The sequence below is a fragment of the Sus scrofa genome, chromosome 1 (genome assembly GCF_054392235.1).
Source record: "Sus scrofa isolate SSC_HxYL_T2T_F1_AM1 chromosome 1, Sscrofa_HxYL_maternal_Yorkshire_Landrace_v2.0, whole genome shotgun sequence".
Taxonomy (NCBI): Eukaryota; Metazoa; Chordata; class Mammalia; order Artiodactyla; family Suidae; genus Sus; species Sus scrofa.
The window spans coordinates 107,053,723-107,071,097 of NC_139383.1; the positions used below are offsets into that span (position 1 = coordinate 107,053,723).

General features: G+C 51.3%; 1 protein-coding gene across 2 annotated transcripts in view; it reads right to left on the reverse strand.

Annotated features, from left to right (window-relative positions):
* ZBTB7C (zinc finger and BTB domain containing 7C) overlaps window positions 1-17,375 on the reverse strand; it is a 405,029-nt gene that overhangs the window by 114,006 nt on the left and 273,648 nt on the right. Inside the window, exon 1 of one of the 2 annotated variants that reach the window (XM_021092808.2) lies at window positions 10,900-11,027. The exons of the other annotated variant lie outside the window; for it this stretch is intronic. The gene's annotated coding sequence lies outside the window, so the exon portion shown is untranslated. Of the gene's footprint in view, window positions 1-10,899; window positions 11,028-17,375 lie in introns of those variants that run through there. 2 annotated transcript variants of the gene reach the window in all.

Consider the following 17,375-nt stretch of genomic DNA (forward strand, 5'->3'; position numbering starts at 1 on the left):
CTTCTTCTGTCCTTGCCGAGGCGTCAGTGGCAATGGTCCCGCTGGCTGGGGGAGGGCCCAGCGCCAGGGCCCCACCCATCCTTTCCAGGCTCCCAAGAGAGGAGGCTCACTTGGCCTGGCCTTTCAGCCCAGCGTGGGCCCAGCCTTGGCTGACGCTCAGCCCCTCTCCTCTGCCTGGATCTGCAAAGAGTTCACCACCATGTTATTGGAAAGGCTTCCAAGAGTTGGAGGCCAGGTTCATTTTGAGGCTGCACCACGGGAGGAAGGGGTGAGGGAGGAAAGGGAGGGTGTAGGGAAGAGCCCTCGGCAGGGAACCCCAAGACAGAAGGCAGGAGGAGAGGGCAGTGGAATTGAGACCCCACAGCTGGGCATGAACCAGGCCAGCCAGGGGTCCCCACGAAGGCCCCCATCCTCTGGGGTCCTCCTTAAGCTCCATCTTTTCGCGTTGTCCCCATTTATTCCCCACCCTTCCTGGGCTTGGTCACACCCAGCATTGCCCTGAAGAAACGCACTGGCCTAGAGAGAAGGAACTCCTTCTTGCTGGCCTAAACCTTAACCTGTGGTCAGTTCTGTCCAGCTTGTCCTTTCAGAAGCCCCTAGGTCTCCCTGCCATGCACCCTAATGGACAGTCTTCTCTGGGGTGCCCCTGTTCTGGTCCTTCACCTTCTCAATTTACCCTCCTCTGGTCTCCAGCCCCACCCCGGGGGCCAGTTCTGCAACCAGGCTGCACAAGCAGGCACCGGTGTTGCTTGATTAAAGAGGTCCCCATTCCTGCATGAACCGCCCTACATGCCACCCGTTCCCATTGTGACACATCGGAAATGAATCCGACTAGTATCCAGAGGATGCAGGTTCCATCCCTGGCCTGGCTCAATGGGTCAGGGATCCAGCGTTGCCGTGAGCTGGGGTGTAGGTTGCAGACGCAGCTTGGATCCTGCGTTGCTGTGGCTGTGGCATAGGCTGGCAGCTGTAGCTCTAATTTAACCCCTAGCCTGGGAACTGCCATATGTTATGGATGTGGCCTTAAAGCAAAAAGAAAGAAAGAAAGAACGAAAGAGAGAGAGAGAGAGAGAGAGAGAGAGGGAGGAAGGAAGGAAGGGGGAGAGAGAAGAGAGAGAGAGGGAGGGAGGGAGGGAGGGAGGGAAGGAAGGAAGGAAGGAAGGAAGGAAGGAAGGAAGGAAGGAAGGAGGGAAGGAAGGGAGAAAAAAGAAATCGACAGACACCTGACAAAGGGGAGTCACGTGGTAGCCTGTCTTCCACATGTTCGTGTTAATTAGCATAAAGGACTAGCTTTCTCCAAATACTAGTTCAGAGCATCAGAGAGGGTAGAGTGGGAGTCCTGAAGGTGTGCTAAGAGGTTGGGTAGGCGGGGTGTTTCTGGAACACAGAATGACTCCTGGGTGGACAGGCTCCAGGCGGGTGAAGGAATTTCAGCAGGAAAAGAAGAGCATGAAAGTACCAAGCAAAAATGTTTCCTGCCCTGCACAAGCGTGGCCAAGAGAGATGGAAAACTAGAGATTAAGCACACATTCAGGGGGGCTTCATAACTTCCCAGTGTCTTGTAACCTGGTTAGAACCCCAAAGTTTAGGCAGTCCGTATTCATCAAGGACACACACACACACACACACACAAAGATACGGCAATGCCCAGAAAACTGCCTCAAACATGTTCCCTTCCAAGCTGCCAACGGAGGAGGCCTCACAGATCAGTGGGAGGCAGATCAAGCCTGTTTCCTTTGATTGAAACTTCCACCCTTCTAGAATTTCTCCTTCTCTGCAGGTCCAGGCCACAGAGACATTAATCCCTATTCAAATGAACCTTCAAGGTTCTGCCTTCATTAGGAAAAAAAAAAAAAAAATCTTTCAAAACATCCCAAAGCAGCGGCTCTAATGTCACCGAGTGTGCATTCACCAGGAAGGGAGGGAAGGGATCTGACCACCCTCCCCCGCCCCCACCACCCCGGTCCCTCTTGTTGGGCCTCCTTAACCCCACCACGCTCTCCCCCGCCCCAACAGCTTTAATAAACACTGATTATTTCAGTCATTCAAGCACAGCTGCCCCGTGAATTGGCCAGTCAGAGGTGTGGGGTGGGAGCCAAGGGCTGGAGTATCAGTGCTCAGATCTCCAAATAAACCAGCCCTCACCCTCCCTCTTCCACCGATGCCCTGAGCAGGTGGGAGGTGAGGAGGAGGGGGCATCTCTAGCTGAGATCAGGAATGACAGAAGCTTTTTCTGAGCTGCCTGCTGAGGGCAGAGCCCCAGTGGGGGAGGGAGGGGGAGCAGAGCCTGCAGACAGGGTTATGGGTGAGGCCATCCTCCCCATGTTCGAGGAATCTGGGCCTCTCCACAATTTTCCTCGATCCAAATCAAGGATCTCAGAAATGGCACCTCCGGAGGGCAGCCTTAGGCTGGCTTTCTGGTTAAAATGTGCTGCACGTTATGTGAGGACAGAAATGAAGTGTTCATCTACAAGGTGTGTAGGAAATGGAAAATGGATAAAGGAATGAATGAATGAATGAATGAATGAATGATGCTCTGAGCTATTATTAAAAACAGCCACAGAAGAAGAGGAGGAAAACCCTGGGGACTTCCAGGGAGGTGGGTAGGGAAGCCACCGAAGGGGACTGGGAGAAGAAACGGCTACTTTTCTTTCTCTAATGTCAAATTCTACTCCCTGTCACCATCACCTTTGTGCACACAGCAGGCCAGGCAGTCCAGGCCCTGCCCTCAAAGAACGTGACTCCATTATCAAGTAACTGCCATTTGCACGATTCCTGCTAAATCCTCCTCCAAGAAGTTGGGGAAATTGTCCCCTGAGAATGCGTCCTCTGAATTGTCACAGCTGAACTTGAGAACCCATCCACTCAAGGGCTCTCTGATTTTTTTTTTCAGCAGCAGTAGCCCCCTGGTATAAGTAAAATTTCACACAAAACCAGACCCACCCAGAACTATTCTGCTTGAATCATCTCCATGAATCCCTATGAAGAACATTGGTCTACTCTACCTCCTCTTTTCCAGTAAGGAAACTGGGGCCAGAGAGGTCACCCTGCATTCTCAGACTCCATCACAACCACCTTCAGGCACCTGGTCTCCTCCTCTGAGCATCTGCCTCAGTCCCTTTTGGGTGGGGCCCTAGCACTTGTAATTCTTTAAAAGGTGTTATAAGTGAACAGCACTGTAGTCAGGTTTAGGGACTGCTGGATTAAGCACTAGTTTGATGAAGAGTAAATTAGTAGCAAGGCCTGATCCCAGCTGCTTGAGAATAATTTCTAAGAAGCTAATGGAATTAATTTCTGGTACTAGACTTGCTTGTATTGGACTTGATGCCCCAGAATGGCCACTGACCTGGATTTTAGCATGTTCTGGGAAAAGGGTAATTTTTTGTAATCTTTGGCAACCTTTCAAACTATGTGAGTCCCCGTCCACCCACCCCATACTACTCAGTTCATATTTATCTCCCTTAAGAGTGTGACTTCCGTCAGTCCCACAGGTATGACTTTTCCTTCTTGATTTTCTCATTGACCCATTGGATTTTCAGTAGCATGTTGTTAAGTCTCCATGTAATTAGATTTTTCTCATTTCTTTTTCTGTGGTTGATTTCTGGCTTCATGCCATGGTGGTCAGAGAAGATACTTGAAATAATTTCTATACTCTTAAATTTGTTGAGGTTAGCTTTGTGTCCCAGTATGTGATTGATCCTTGAGAATGTTCCATGTGTACTTGAGAAGAATGTATATTCTGATTTTTTTGGATGCAATACCCTGAAAATGTCAATTAAGTCTAACTTTTCTATTGTGCCATTTAGGATCTCTGTTGCCTTATTGATTTTCTGTCTAGAGGATCTGTCCATTCACCCACAATGGGATAAAATTATTTCACCATGGAGTTGAAATACCAGTGTGTGGAGTTCCCGTCGTGGCGCAGTGGTTAACGAATCCGACTAGGAACCATGAGGTTGCGGGTTCGGTCCCTGCCCTTGCTCAGTGGGTTAACGATCCGGCATTGCCGTGAGCTGTGGTGTAGGTTGCAGACGCGGCTCGGATCCCGCGTTGCTATGGCTCTGGCATAGGCCGGTGGCCACAGCTCCGATTCGACCCCTAGCCTGGGAACCTCCATATGCCGCGGGAGCGGCCCAAAGAAATAGCAAAAAGACAAAAAAAAAAAAAAAAAAAAAAAGAAATACCAGTGTGAAACAGAGCATCCAGCCATGCCTAGCAGTTCTGCATGAATCAATGGGTCTTGCCAGCAGCCTAAGTCCTGAACAAGAATGGGACGAGGTGGCTTTGCACTGCCCAGCTGCCACCTGGTTAAGATGTTAGCCCTCCAACAGTTTCATTTGTGATCCTAAAGGGATACAAAATTCAGGATCTTAGTCAAGTCTCCACCATAGCCCTAAACATTGCACAGCTTGTCCAATGAATGTCACATTCATTTCCCTTTAGGTCAGTTTCTTCCCTTCCCTGAGCCTGGCTTTCCATCAGAATCTTGATAGAGTGGGGCCGAGGGGGTGAGCCCAACTACAGGCTTTTTGGAACTTTGCTCAGGAAAACAGAATCCCTTTGAACACACGGATCCTGTGTGATACCGTGGGACTCTGTTAATAGAAACTTACAGGGAAACCCTGTAGAGGTCTGGGACATGGAGAGGAAACCCCAGGCTAGGTAGGATGATCAAGAAGTTGAAATAGGAGTTCCTGCTGTGGTGAAACAGGATCAGCAGCATCTCTGGAGTGCTGGGATGCAGGTTCAATCCCCGGCCCTGCTAATGGAATTAACTTCTGGTACTGAGATTAAGGATCCGGCAAGGATCCGGCAACTATGGCTTGGATCTGATCCCTGGCTGGGGAACTCCATATGTCACCAGGCAGCCAAAAAAAAAAAAAAAAAAAAAAGTTGAAATAAATGGCTCTCACTAAAGCTACAGCAAGCAAATGTGACTGAACTGATTCTAGAGTATTACCCAGGTGCTGCTTCCTTGATACATAGGCTCCTAGAAAATAGGATGGCTACAATGATAAAAGCAGATATTATCAACAAATTCTGTCAAAGATGTCAGAAAACTGGAATCCCCACGCACTGCTGGTGGGAATGGAAAACGGATAATGTATGCCACAGCCACTGTGAAAAACAGTCTGGCATTTCCCCAAAACATAACACACAGAGTTATCATCTGACCCCGCAATTCGATTCTAAGTATGTACCTAAGAGAAATGCTAACCCAAGGCCACACAAAAACTTGCACACATTTTATTTACAAGAGCCGAACATGGAAACAATCCAGCTATCCATCAAGTGATGAATGGATAAATAAAAGGGGGATAGACCCATACAAGGAACATTATTTAGCAATAAAATAAATGAAGTGTGGATGAACTTTGAAAATATTATGTGTGGAGTTTCTGTCGTGGCTCAGCGGAAACGAATCTGACTAGTATCTATGAGGAAGCAGGTTCAATCCCTGGCCTCACTCAGTGGGTTAAGGATCCAGCGTTGCCATGAGCTGTGGTGTAGGCTGCAGATGCAGCAGAGATCTGGCATTGCTGTGGCTGTGGCGTAGGCTGGCAGCTGCAACTCCAATTTGACACCTAGCCTGGGAACTTCCATATGCTGAGAGTATGGCCTTAAAAAAAAGACAGAAAAAAGAAAATATTATGTGACGTGAGAGCAGTTAGTCACAAAAGGCCACATATATGACTCCATTGATATGAAATGTCCAGAACAGACAAATGTATTTATAGGCAGAAGGGAGATTATTGGTGACCTTGAATTGGGGGTTGGGGTGAAATGGGGAGTGAGGGTGACAGGGTTCTTCCCGGTGTGATGAAAATATTCTAAAACTGACAGTGGTGATGATGGCACCAGTTTGTTAGTAATATTAAAAACTACTGACTTGATTACTTGAAATGGGTGAATTGCATAGTATGTGACTTATCTCGATAAAGCTGTTGTTGAAAAAAAATCTTAGAAAAGTTCCTGTTATTTAGGTTCTCCTTAATAGAAGCATCCTCTGCTGGACTTCCCTAGGGCTTGAAAGAAGGTAAGGAATTGGGGGCACTGTCACCTCTTACTTTTACCAAGAGCATCACAAAAGCCAACAGATCTACCAGTTAGCTCCAGAAACAACAGAATTATCAGCCAGCATCCACAGCCAAAAAAGCAAGAGCCCTGTGTGCGTGTGTGCACATACATCTGTGTAGGCAAGGCAGAATTTTTCTGAAGGCCAAGTTCAGTTGTATGATATCATTTGGGAAGGTCACATGTACATTTGCCTCTGGTTTGTATCTAATTTGAAAGAGCCGACATTGACTATGTACTCTATTATTAGGCAATTTTTCCAGTTCAGTGTCTCGCTATCGCTCTACTCAATTTGTTCAGAGGATGAACTCACTTCTTGACCAATGAAGAACATACCGCCCCATGATCCTGGCCCAGGAAGGGCAGGCTCTGGTTGTGCCAGCTCTCACATTCTGTACCTCATGCGACCAGAGCCAGGCCATCCCTGGGGAAGAGCTCTCACCACCACCACCACCACCCCCAACCCCAAGGAGGCTTCCTTCTCACCCCCTGACCTCCTGCAGGTGGAGGGGCTTCAGGGGTGACAAGGAGAGGGAAGGAGGTGCACTCTGGCTGGTCCCCTTCCAAGGAAGGCCCTGATGGAGGGGACCTCCAAAAGGGAACAAAAGGGAGGGAGACAAGAGAGCACACATTCCTCTTTCTCTAAACACAGGCTCGAGATGGACGGAGGAAAAGTTAAATTCTGCTGCAATTTTGAAAGTCATCCACTGAAGATAAACTCTCACTTCAAAGGAATTACTCATCTCAGTCTATCATGGTAACTTGGGGTCTATCAATATTCAAATGTATTAAGCAATAACCTGCAGACTGTATAGTACAAAGGGCCCATCTCATAACCCCATTCCCCAAGTCATTTTTTTCTCTAAGTCATGAGACATCCAGCAAGTTAAAAATCAAAACAAAAACTAACAAGCGCGCGTGCACACAAAGTTGAGGGGAAAAAAATCCTTGGTGGAAGTTACTATGAGGCGGGCAGCTTCAGAGAGGAAAAAACACAATCTCTGACTAATATGGAGGAGACTCCAAATTGCTCTTGGCAACAATCTTTCAACCCCAGATTTCCCTCCCTCTATTCATCTCCGCAGTTCCCAGCCAAAGGAAAATAAACTGAACTGCGCTCTCTCTCTCTGGGCCAACCTGTAGGGCTGCACGGCTGAGCAAGCGCTGAGCAAACAGACATCCCCATGTAATTATCCACCTGTGTGATTGCTGTAAACATGGGGCAGCCAGGCGGGGGCTCTCTGCTCTTATCAGTCTGATCATCTCATCATCAGGCGAAAGAAAAAAATGCCTTTATTCTGGCACCACGACATCAAAACAGAATGCAACAGACCTCGTGACCTCAAGCCCAAAAGATTTAGGAAGAGTTGGGCAGAGAAGGAAGAGGAAAACCAACCTCCCTGGAAGAGTTGGTGTCAATTCTAAAGAAGGAAGGTCTCAGAGCATCCTCAAAGGGGCTTGGCATCAAGGCAAGATTCATCAGTTCACCTTCCTCACAAAAGTGAGAGTTCATTTCAGAGGTAGTTATCTTACACCTATTATACCATTCAAGATGGAAGGAGAGTTAAGAGGCCAAATGTCCTAGAATATTTATGGCTGCTCTGTCTCAAGTATCCATCTGACACTATTTTATTAGGACAGATGTGTTGGCTCAGCTAAAACAGAGATGGACGGGAACATCGGGAAATGGCGCTGTGAGTGGAGATACAGCGGACGGAGCATGATCTTTTCATCTGAGTCCTGAAACACCCTGACAGGTGGGCATGAGCTGTCTGAGAGCTATGGACAGTCAAGAGCCCTGGGTCCTGACTTTGCCACCGAGTCCCGTGAACAAGGACAAGCTTCCCCAACAGTAGGATGGGGGGCTTGGCATTCATTACAACACCAGCCCTGAGGGTATGGAAAGTACAAATCCCAGCCGCTGAGGAATGAGAAGGATGCATGGTGGGGGCGGGGGTGGGGGGGTTGATGATGCTCTGTGGCAGATCTCAGGCTGGCTGGCACTGCTACTGAGAGGCGACAGTCCTCCTGGAGGCTGCACGGGGCTCTCGTCATCTCTGGGATGTGCCCAAACTAAAGGCTCATCTTGGAACCTGCACCTGTAAATTGATAACCTGAAGAGCAGGGGCTCAGGCATCTTCATGGGCACTGTGCACACTCCGCGAGGTCTCCTCGAGCCAGGGTTCGTCCTTGTGACTGCACGTGGGGACATTCATCAATCCAACCCCCCACTCCTCTTCTTCCCCCAGACCTCCTGCTCCTCCTCCTTCTTCCTGGTCATGCTTCTGTCACACCTTCCTACCTACTGTCTCATTTCATTCACTCAGTACCCATTGAAGGAGGTCCTACTGCTACTCCCAGGGACCAGGCTGGACTTTGCTGACTCCCGGATGCCCCACACTTAGCATGGTGCTTGGAATCACACATTAGACAATACAGTAGTTGTTGGATGAAAGACTGATTGACTGAATGAAAAGAAACTCAGGTTCAAGAAAGCTGACATTGAATGTAACACATACTACTTTGTGTTGGGCAATAAATTATACCAGAGTGCTGGGTTCCTGTTTCCCCACCTCAAGTGTAAGCTTCTGAAAGGTTGGTGGTATGATGGGTAGCTTGGATTCCTGGCTCTGTCCCTAAGGAGCTGGGCAGCTTACTTAACCTCTTGGAGCCTCTATTTCCTCATCTGCAAAGTGGAGCTAATGATTCATAACTGACAAGCAATGTGGGTGAGATAATGTATGTCAAGCACAGTATTGGGCATGCGGCAGATGGCCTCTGAATGTCCTGTCTCTCTCCTCTCTGACCCTCTCAGATTCATCTCCTTGAGCTGACATGGGATAAACCTCAAGTTCCCCGACCTCCAGGCCTTTTGCTCTTTTGAGCCTTCCTCCTTCAGGGTCCTGCCCCAGTGCCTCCTCTTATTTAAAGCTTTTCTTGACCTCTCTGGCTGCCAAAGTGGCTCTTCTCAGATCCCAGAGTGGCTCTCCCAGCAGTGTCTCAAGCTTGGCTTATTCTGTGCAAGTCTCATCAATCTGCACCAGATGCCCCTGGTGGGTGGGGGTCAAGCCTGAGTCCTTTCTGCCTCTCCCAACAGGTCTCGCAAGGTGCTTGGTGGGATCCAGGTTCATGAAGTTCTGGAACCCATGCTGGTGGCCTCAGGGCCTGTGTGGCCCTAGTGTCCTATAAGTCTATGTAGGAAGCAGTGGACTCACTGAGCCCCTGGGGCCTCAGTCCCTCCCCTGCGGAAAGGAGGTGATAAGGCCGGTGGTGGCTGACTTTGTGTGGTCCTCAGTGTGGTTGTCTGGGAGGAAACAGTGCCAAACATCACCACCAGAAGCACAGGCTGACCCCAGTCATCTTTTAGGAGGGTAGTTTCTTTTCCCTTTCAGCCCAGGCTGGGCCTTAAGGGGAGAGGGTGGTGCCCAGGCTACTTTCTCTTCCAGGAGATCTATCCAGAGGAGGTCCCTGAACCCTTCTAATCCCTAGGACTTAGCTGGGTGAAGGAGTAGAACTGAAACTTGAACCTGGCAGGGCCTTCGGCCCTTCCTCTCCCTCCCCTTCTACAAAATCTTCTATCCACTCCGGGGGCGGGGGGGGGGGGGGGGGGAACTTGTCTTTTCAACTACTTCCTTTATATTTTCCTATTTCTGCATTTGGAGGGATTGTAAGGGGTATGCCACCAGCCGGCCAGTGAATCTTGGGAATGGGGCTGCCTCCCGAGCAGAGGCCAGGACCCAGGATTTAGGAAAAAAAAAAAAAAAAAAAAAGACGGCAGCGGTCCAGGCCCGCAGCCTGGACAACAGAAGCTAGAAACCAGCACTACCAAACCTGAAGGACCTCGGAGCCCTCACCATAGACACGAAGAAAACCGCGCCCACCCTCATCGCTCAGTGCCTGAGTGTGTAAGGGTGTGTAAGCTCTTTCCGGAGTCCCTCCCAGGTCAGCCCGCAGCCGCTGAGCCCCGCTGCAGGAACCTGGCGCTCGGGAGGGTTATCCGAGCGGGGGCGCACGGAGCCGGCCCGTGCCACCCCGACCCGGCCGCCTCGGGAGCTCCGGGACCCAGGCTTTGCTCCACGACCCACCCGCACCCACGTCGGAACGCAGGGAAGGGTCCTCATCCACCGGGCTTTGCCGGCAATTCAACCCTTGGACCGCGACTGGGCTCCCTCCGGCTCGTCCAGCCACTTCTGCCAATCCCCCTTTTATTTTCTGCCCGTGTTCTGACTTCTCCAAGGAGTTGCCTTGGCTTTTGTCCCCACCCCACCCCCCAAGTTTTGCATCAGACACGGGGCCTGGGGGGGGGGGGATCAAGCTTTTTGAGGGGGAGGGTTAGTTGAAACTAACCATGTGTCTATTGGCCACCACCTTCCCGAGTGCCCCTCGCACTCTTCGATGTCCCCTCTCCCCCACCCCGAAACTGCCGCGACGGCCACGGGGCGCTGAGAACGTGAGCAGAGTTGCTGTATAATTCCGAATCCCTGATTCTTTCGGGCGTTTCGATGGGGGGTAGGCGGCCACGCACCCCTGACTTAGCGCCAGGGCCCAAGCCCCGCTTTCCCCAGCACGCTCGGCTGCAGCCCAGGAGCTGCTTTGAAATTCCTTGCAGACGCCGCCACTCAAGCCCGGCGAGCGCCAGTTGGAGCCGCCACCCGGTCCGGGGGTCCCCGCCGCGCGGAGCGCGAACGCCCGCAGCGCCCGGGGAGGGGACGCTGACTCTCGGCGCCCCAGGGGCCTCCCCTCCACCCTCCTCCCCACAAGGCCGCCGCTGGGGGTCCTGAGCCCATCCCACCTTGCTCCCGGACGAGGCCGCCGCAGACCCACCTTGCCGCCCCGGAGATGCCGCGCTCGTGCCCGGGCGGTGTCCTGAGCGCCGCCAGGGTCCCGGGCTGGGAATCCACGCGGCAGCGCTGCTCAGGGGAGCCTGCCGCAGCCGGCGGGAGGTTGTCATTGATTCGTGCTGGGCGAGTTAAGCCATTCCAGGAGTGGTTTTGAGAGAGCACTCCCACCCCTCCCTCCAACCAGAAGTATTTGGCAGGCAGCCCCTTTCCGTCCACCTGTACTGTTCAGCGCGGGACAAGGACCAATTGCACCAGTCGCGTTCTTCGCCTCACTTTCTAACACGCGAAGTTAGCCCTTTCGTAAAGGTAAAGCAGAAATGAAAGCAAGGGTGGTGGATGAGGTCCCCTCTCGCCGCCACTTTTCTCCTGGGTCTTTCCGTTTGTTTACTAATTTTTTTCTCTAATGTTTTACAAGATATCTTACCATTTATCCGAAATCAGGGACGGCTTTTCCCTGTTATTTTGTTCTTCAATTCTGCGAATCTTTTTAGAGGCAATTTTATTTCCATTTCTGAATCCTGATCCCAATAAAATTACTGGAATTATATGCTTTCTCCTTAAAGGGTTGTGAGTGTCACTTACCAAATAAAACACTGCACAGCGGGCATTCAAGTAGCAAATTAAAAAAAAAAAAAAAAAAAAGAGGGACATGCAGGAAGGAGGCACAGAACTATGGCTCCCTCCACTGGGGTGCCCAGGGGAACTTGACACAGGGGAAGTCAGGGGACCTGAGGTGGGGGCCCCCAGGGATGCTCCTCCCCAGCAACAAACACAGTATCACCAGGCTCTCCTTGGCTTTGTCTCCTTTCAAAGACTGACTCAGAAATGCCAACCAGAGACAATAGTCCACATCTGGGGTGGGCCAGCCACCAATCCCAGAGAGGTGTGGTGGGAGCGTCCTCTCCTAGGCTGTTCCTTAAAACCACACACCACGACCTGCTTGAAAACTGCCAGCTGGGAGGCCCCTGCTACTGTCAGGCCCCCTCCTCAGGAACTGTCCTTCACCTGGGGGTGGGGGTGGAGGGGAGACTTCATTAACTCCCTGGTACCCAGGTTGGGCTGTTCTCAGAAATGGGGGAGAAGCCTGAGGGAGTCCTTCTTCCCTGGTGACCAGCTGCCAGGTGTGCAATGGAGAATCAGCAGAAAAAAATGAGATCTGACGTTCTCCTGTAGGTTAAGGCTCCAGCCTGGACACTGCAGCAGCTGTGACAAGGGTTAGATCCCTGGTCCGGAGGCTGGACTTCCACAGCCTCCGCCGCTCTTCAGGGGCAGGCCACAAGCATTAAAGCACCCCAAAGCCAGAGGTAAATCCGAAAAGGTCCATCAATCCATCAAGGCCAAGGATGGGGCCAAGGTTTGTGGAACCCCAGGAAGATGGTTCAGACTTAAATATTTCCTCCAACAGGTGCCCCCTGCCTGAAATCCCAGTGTTAGTGATTCATTCCTTTGTGGGGCACGCCCTGCAAGAGCCTGAGCCAGGCAGGCAAAATTGCTTCAGGAAGACAGGAAGGGTCTCCCTCTGTAGTTTGAAAACTGTAAATACCAATGGATCTGGATTGGGCCAGGAGTCTCCACAAAAATCTGGGATGAGTTAGACCCTTCTTGCTACAATGGGAAGATCACAGGTGGCAGCATGGGGGGACAGGCAGGCTCCGAGCCAGGGAGGGGTGGCATGAGGTGGGATGGGGAGGGGGTGCCAAATCAGGGAATCAAGCATGGAAGGGAAGGTGCTTAATCAGGGCAGCTGGACAGTTTCCAGGACTGGATGACTCCATAGCGTTTTATCAAAAATCATGTACTCCCGGAACACCCAAGCCAAAGAATGAAAAGTCAAATCCCTTTGTCCACAAAGGCGCTAATTAAATATCCAATCAAGCATAACTCCACACTCTGCTCCCAGACCCAGGAGGTAAATGTGCCAAAGCATGACCTGGATGGAATCAGTATCAATCCAGAAGTGTTTGTTGTGCACCCATAAGGTGACATTTGCCACAACCGCCTGGGTGGAGGTGGGGTGAGGTGGGTGCGTTGGGCACCATCCTTGGAGCCTCCTGACTTCTGGGAGATGAAGCACAGGGGGCTGGTCAGCATGGGGCAGGGCACACAGAGCACTATTATGAGGTCCATTAAGGAGTAGGGCACTGATTCTTCAGAGTTGACAAGGAGCCAGGGCAGTCAGGAAGGTAGAACTCACTCCTCACCCAGAGAGGGCTCCAGGAAGTGGTCTCAGCAGCAGGAGGGTGTGTCTGGTGGGGAGAGAGAAGGCTGGGGGCAGGGGGCAGGGGGCAGCTGGCCTGGTCTAGAGGATTCTCTCAGCAGTAAAGGCTCAGGTCAGGGTCTACAAGGTGGAACCAGTTTGTGGGTAGCTTCTGGCTAAGAGGAAAGAGTCCAGGGTAGGACCTGCTTTGCGGGGCGAGAGGATTAGAGCACCTCTTTCAAACCCAGCTGGAGCAGGATACAGGCAGAGGGGGCGGTAGAGGAGCAAGGCTGCAGGGAGGGGCCGGGGAGAGCTGCCTCGCCCAGCCCTGTCTGTCCCTCGGCGGCTCCTCCCAGCAGGGCTCCGTCTGGCCCCTGGACCTGAAGGAGTGTCTGAGTAGGCCATCGGGTGGTGCCAGGGCTGAAATTGCAGCCAAGAGCCCCGGGGGGGCGGGGGGGAGAGCTGGCCACCATCCAGCCCAGAGGCTGGGTACTGCAGTGGACAGCAGCTGTCATTTCCCCCCCTCCCCCTTAATCACTGTGTGTGTGCCCTGTTGGGACACTCCCTTCGGAAGGGCTCTGGGCAAAAATTCCCTGCCCCACTATCCCTCCAGCCTCGCCTTCCTGTTCTCAGCCCCCATGCCAGCTGCCTCCTGGGAACAGGAACCTAAAGGAGCCTTGGAGGGTGGGGTGGGGAGGTGGGCGGGGGAGACTCCCCAAGCCCCACAGAAGGGGCTCAGGCACCAGACTCTAGATGTGTTAGTTACAGTGCATTTCCTTTGGGGAGGAGGTTCCCTCCTAGGCCCCCTCCCTCTTACTCACTCTCCTCCTCTCCCCCTCCTTCCCGCCCCACCCTGTTCCTGGGTCATGTCGGTCAGAGCAGTAGGAAACAGGCTGGCTTAGAGACGCCTTGCCTTCCACGTCTGCCTCCAAACCCACAAGGCACTCTTGTTCCAAAGAGGGTGAAAGCTCGTGCTCCAACCATCAAGCTCGGGAGGGTACACAGAAGCCCAAGGGAGCAAATCTGCTACTGTCAACTGGAAACTTTAGTGGCACATGGTCGTCAGCTGTGACGTGGGCACGCAGACAGCTTCTGTACCCGTGTGTGCACACACAGAATGTCTGTATGCACATGTCTGGAGAGGCAGATGCAGAGATGGGCTGCATGATCTGAAAATATTAATACCTATTGAGGGCCCAGCCCCTCATTTAATCCTTGTAACCACACGAAGAAAGTAGTTTTTTGGTTTTTTTTTTTTTCTTTTTAGGGCCACACCTGGGCATATGGAAGTTCCCAGGCTAGGGGTCGAATGGGAGCTGCAGCTGACAGCCTACACCACAGCCACAGCCACGCCAGATCCACGCCACATCTGCAACCTACACCACAGCTCACGGCAACACCAGATCCTTAACCCACTGAGCAAGGCCAGGGATCGAATTCACATCCTCAATCCATGAGGATACTAGTCGGGTTCATAAGCTGCTGAGCCACAGCAGGAACTCCAGGAGGTAGATGTTTTTATCTTCTCTATTTTACTGATGAGGACACTGGGGCTCAGAGAGGTCTTATCACTTGTTCAAGGTCACACAGCTGGATACAGCCTAACACTGGATGTGCCACGTGGGTCTTTAGGACTCTGCTGCCCAGAGGCTGCCCCCAGGGTTCAGCTCTGGCCCTTTGTCTAGTTTTTATGACTGGTTCCCTAAGGAGCAGTTTGCTTTGTTAGTGTGGCTCCAACTTCTTCACTGGCTGAGCAGGCAGAATAATGACTCTTACTGAACCGAGAGGCTGTTCTTAGCCAGGAGGAGGCTGAGATGGAGGTTAGACTTCAGTAAATCACTAGAGCAAGGCTGCCCTTGAGAACCATGTGGCACTGGGGCTGAGTGTTACTCAAGGAGGAAACTCAGTCTCTCTTTCTCCCTCCTTCCACAGCCAGTCCATCCATGGGCAAGAATCAGATCGCCAAAATAGACCTCAAATCCCCTCTTCCTGACTCCTCCACCACTTCTCTAGCCACCCTCCTCCCCCTTGACTTCTGCAGGACTCCTCGCTGCCCCCCTGCTCCCATTTCTGTCCCGCTCCTTCCACCCAGCACCACATGGCTGCCCTGGCAATCCTCAAACATGTGTCCGCTCATGTCTCAGGGCTCTTAACATGCAGTTCAAAATGTTCACCACGGCCCACAGGGCACGATCCTTGCTTCTCAATCCAAACTCACCCCTGCCTCCCGTCCCCCAATCTCCAGTCACAGGCAGACATACACCGAGGTCCTTTGCCTTCCTATTGTGGGACTTTGCTTGGCCTGACATGCCTGCACCCTGCCTCAGGTCTTGAAGAAGTGTCACCTCCTCAGAGAAAGCTTTCTTGACCACCATGGAAAAATTAGGAAAACTGGTCCCATTATCTATTTCTGACCTTGATCAAAACACTCATGCAGCCTGCATACCTTTTTATTTTATGTTTAATTAATTAATTATTTTTTTTAATTTATTTTGCTTTTTAGGGCTGCACCTGAGGCATATGGAGGTTCCCAGGCCAGGGGTTGAATCAGAGCTGTAGCTGCCAGCCTACACCACAGCCACAGCAACGTGGGATCTGAGTGGCATCTGTGACCTACACCACACCTCACAGCAATGCTGGATTCTTAACCCACTGAGCGAGGCCAGGAATTGAACCGGTTACCTCATGGTTCCTAGTCAGATTCATTTCTGCTATGCCACAATGGGAACTCTTAATTTATTTTATTTTATTTTATTTTATTTTATTTTATTTTATTTTATGGCCGCTCCGTGGCACATTGAGTTCCCAGGCTGGGATTAGATCTGAGCCACAATTGTGACCTATGCCACAGCTGTGGCTATGCCAGATCCTTTAACCCACTGTGCGGAGCCAGAGATCAAACCTGCAACCTGGAGCTTCAGAGATGCCGCTGATTCCATTGCGCCACAGTGGAAACTCTATTGCATGTTTTATTTAACTGCATGCTTACATTGAATCATTTTTTGACTCTCTCCCAGGAGAACATAGGCTGATCGTGGGCCAGGCACCTTGGGTGTCTTTTTCACGGTATGTCCCTAGTACACAGTAGCCTCCTGGCAAATACGTGGGGAACAAAGATTTGCAGAGGGGACTCTGTAAAGGGGGACTATGGATGAGATGATGACCAGGAGCCAGACCATGTCTGACGCTCTGTAGCCAGGTTGGTCTTTATTCTCTAAGAACATGCAGGTGCCAGTAAACAAACAAGGAGAGAATCTTGGCCGCAATGTGCTTGATAGGGCTTTGAGAAGGCTTTGCTTCCTTGTCGACCCTGCTGATTTTTTAGGCGAATCAGTTTGTGAGGACTGAGGCATTACTGCAGCTGTGACTACCCACCGCCCCCACTGCACACACTGCCTTGAAAGCCTGGAAATGGGCTGGTCCAGAGCAAGCAGTTAAGACCTCGGAGAGAATCAGCATGAGATCAAGACAGGGCTGGGAGTTTCCACACCACAGCCCTGCTCCCCTGACATATCAGGTCTGAGGGCCTGACTTCTGACAAGCTCCACGTCTGTATATATGGTGCTTTAACTTCCAGTGGCTTCTAAACCCATCATGCGGCTTGGCCTTCACAGCAACCCTGAGTCCCACTTTGCAGATTAGGAAGCCGAGACCTAGATTGAAGAGCAAGTGAGTGACAGAATGGAGATCTTTGAAATCAGTGATGCACAACTCTTGTGAAATTAGTAGTTTTTTTACAATGTAGCAATGTGAGTATAAAATTTTAAAGAGAATACTGATCTCTGTGAAAAAATGTCTGGGAGTTCACGTCGTGGCTCAGTGGGTAATGAACCCAACTAGGATCCATGAGGATGCGGGTTCAATCCCTGGCCTTGCTCATATGAGTTAAGGATCTGGTGTTGCTGTGAGCTGTGGTATAGGTCCAAGATGTGGCTCAGATCTGGTGTTGCTGTGGCTCTGGCGTAGGCCGGTGGCTGTAGCTACGATTGGATCCCTAGCCTGGAAACCTCCATATGCCACGGGCACAGCCCTAAAAAGCCAAAAATAAATAAATAAATAAAAGTCTGATATTTTTCCATAGTAGAAAAAATATATGAAACTGAGGTGAGAAGGTGACCCACAATCCCACCGTACCAGGTGTGCAATGGCTGAGCAGGGCCCACCCCCAACCCACCCCCAGCCCCCCACCCACTGTCTCACTGGAACGGACAGTCCACCCTCCCCTAAACACAGGCTTTGCCTTCCCTCATACTTTGCTCTCC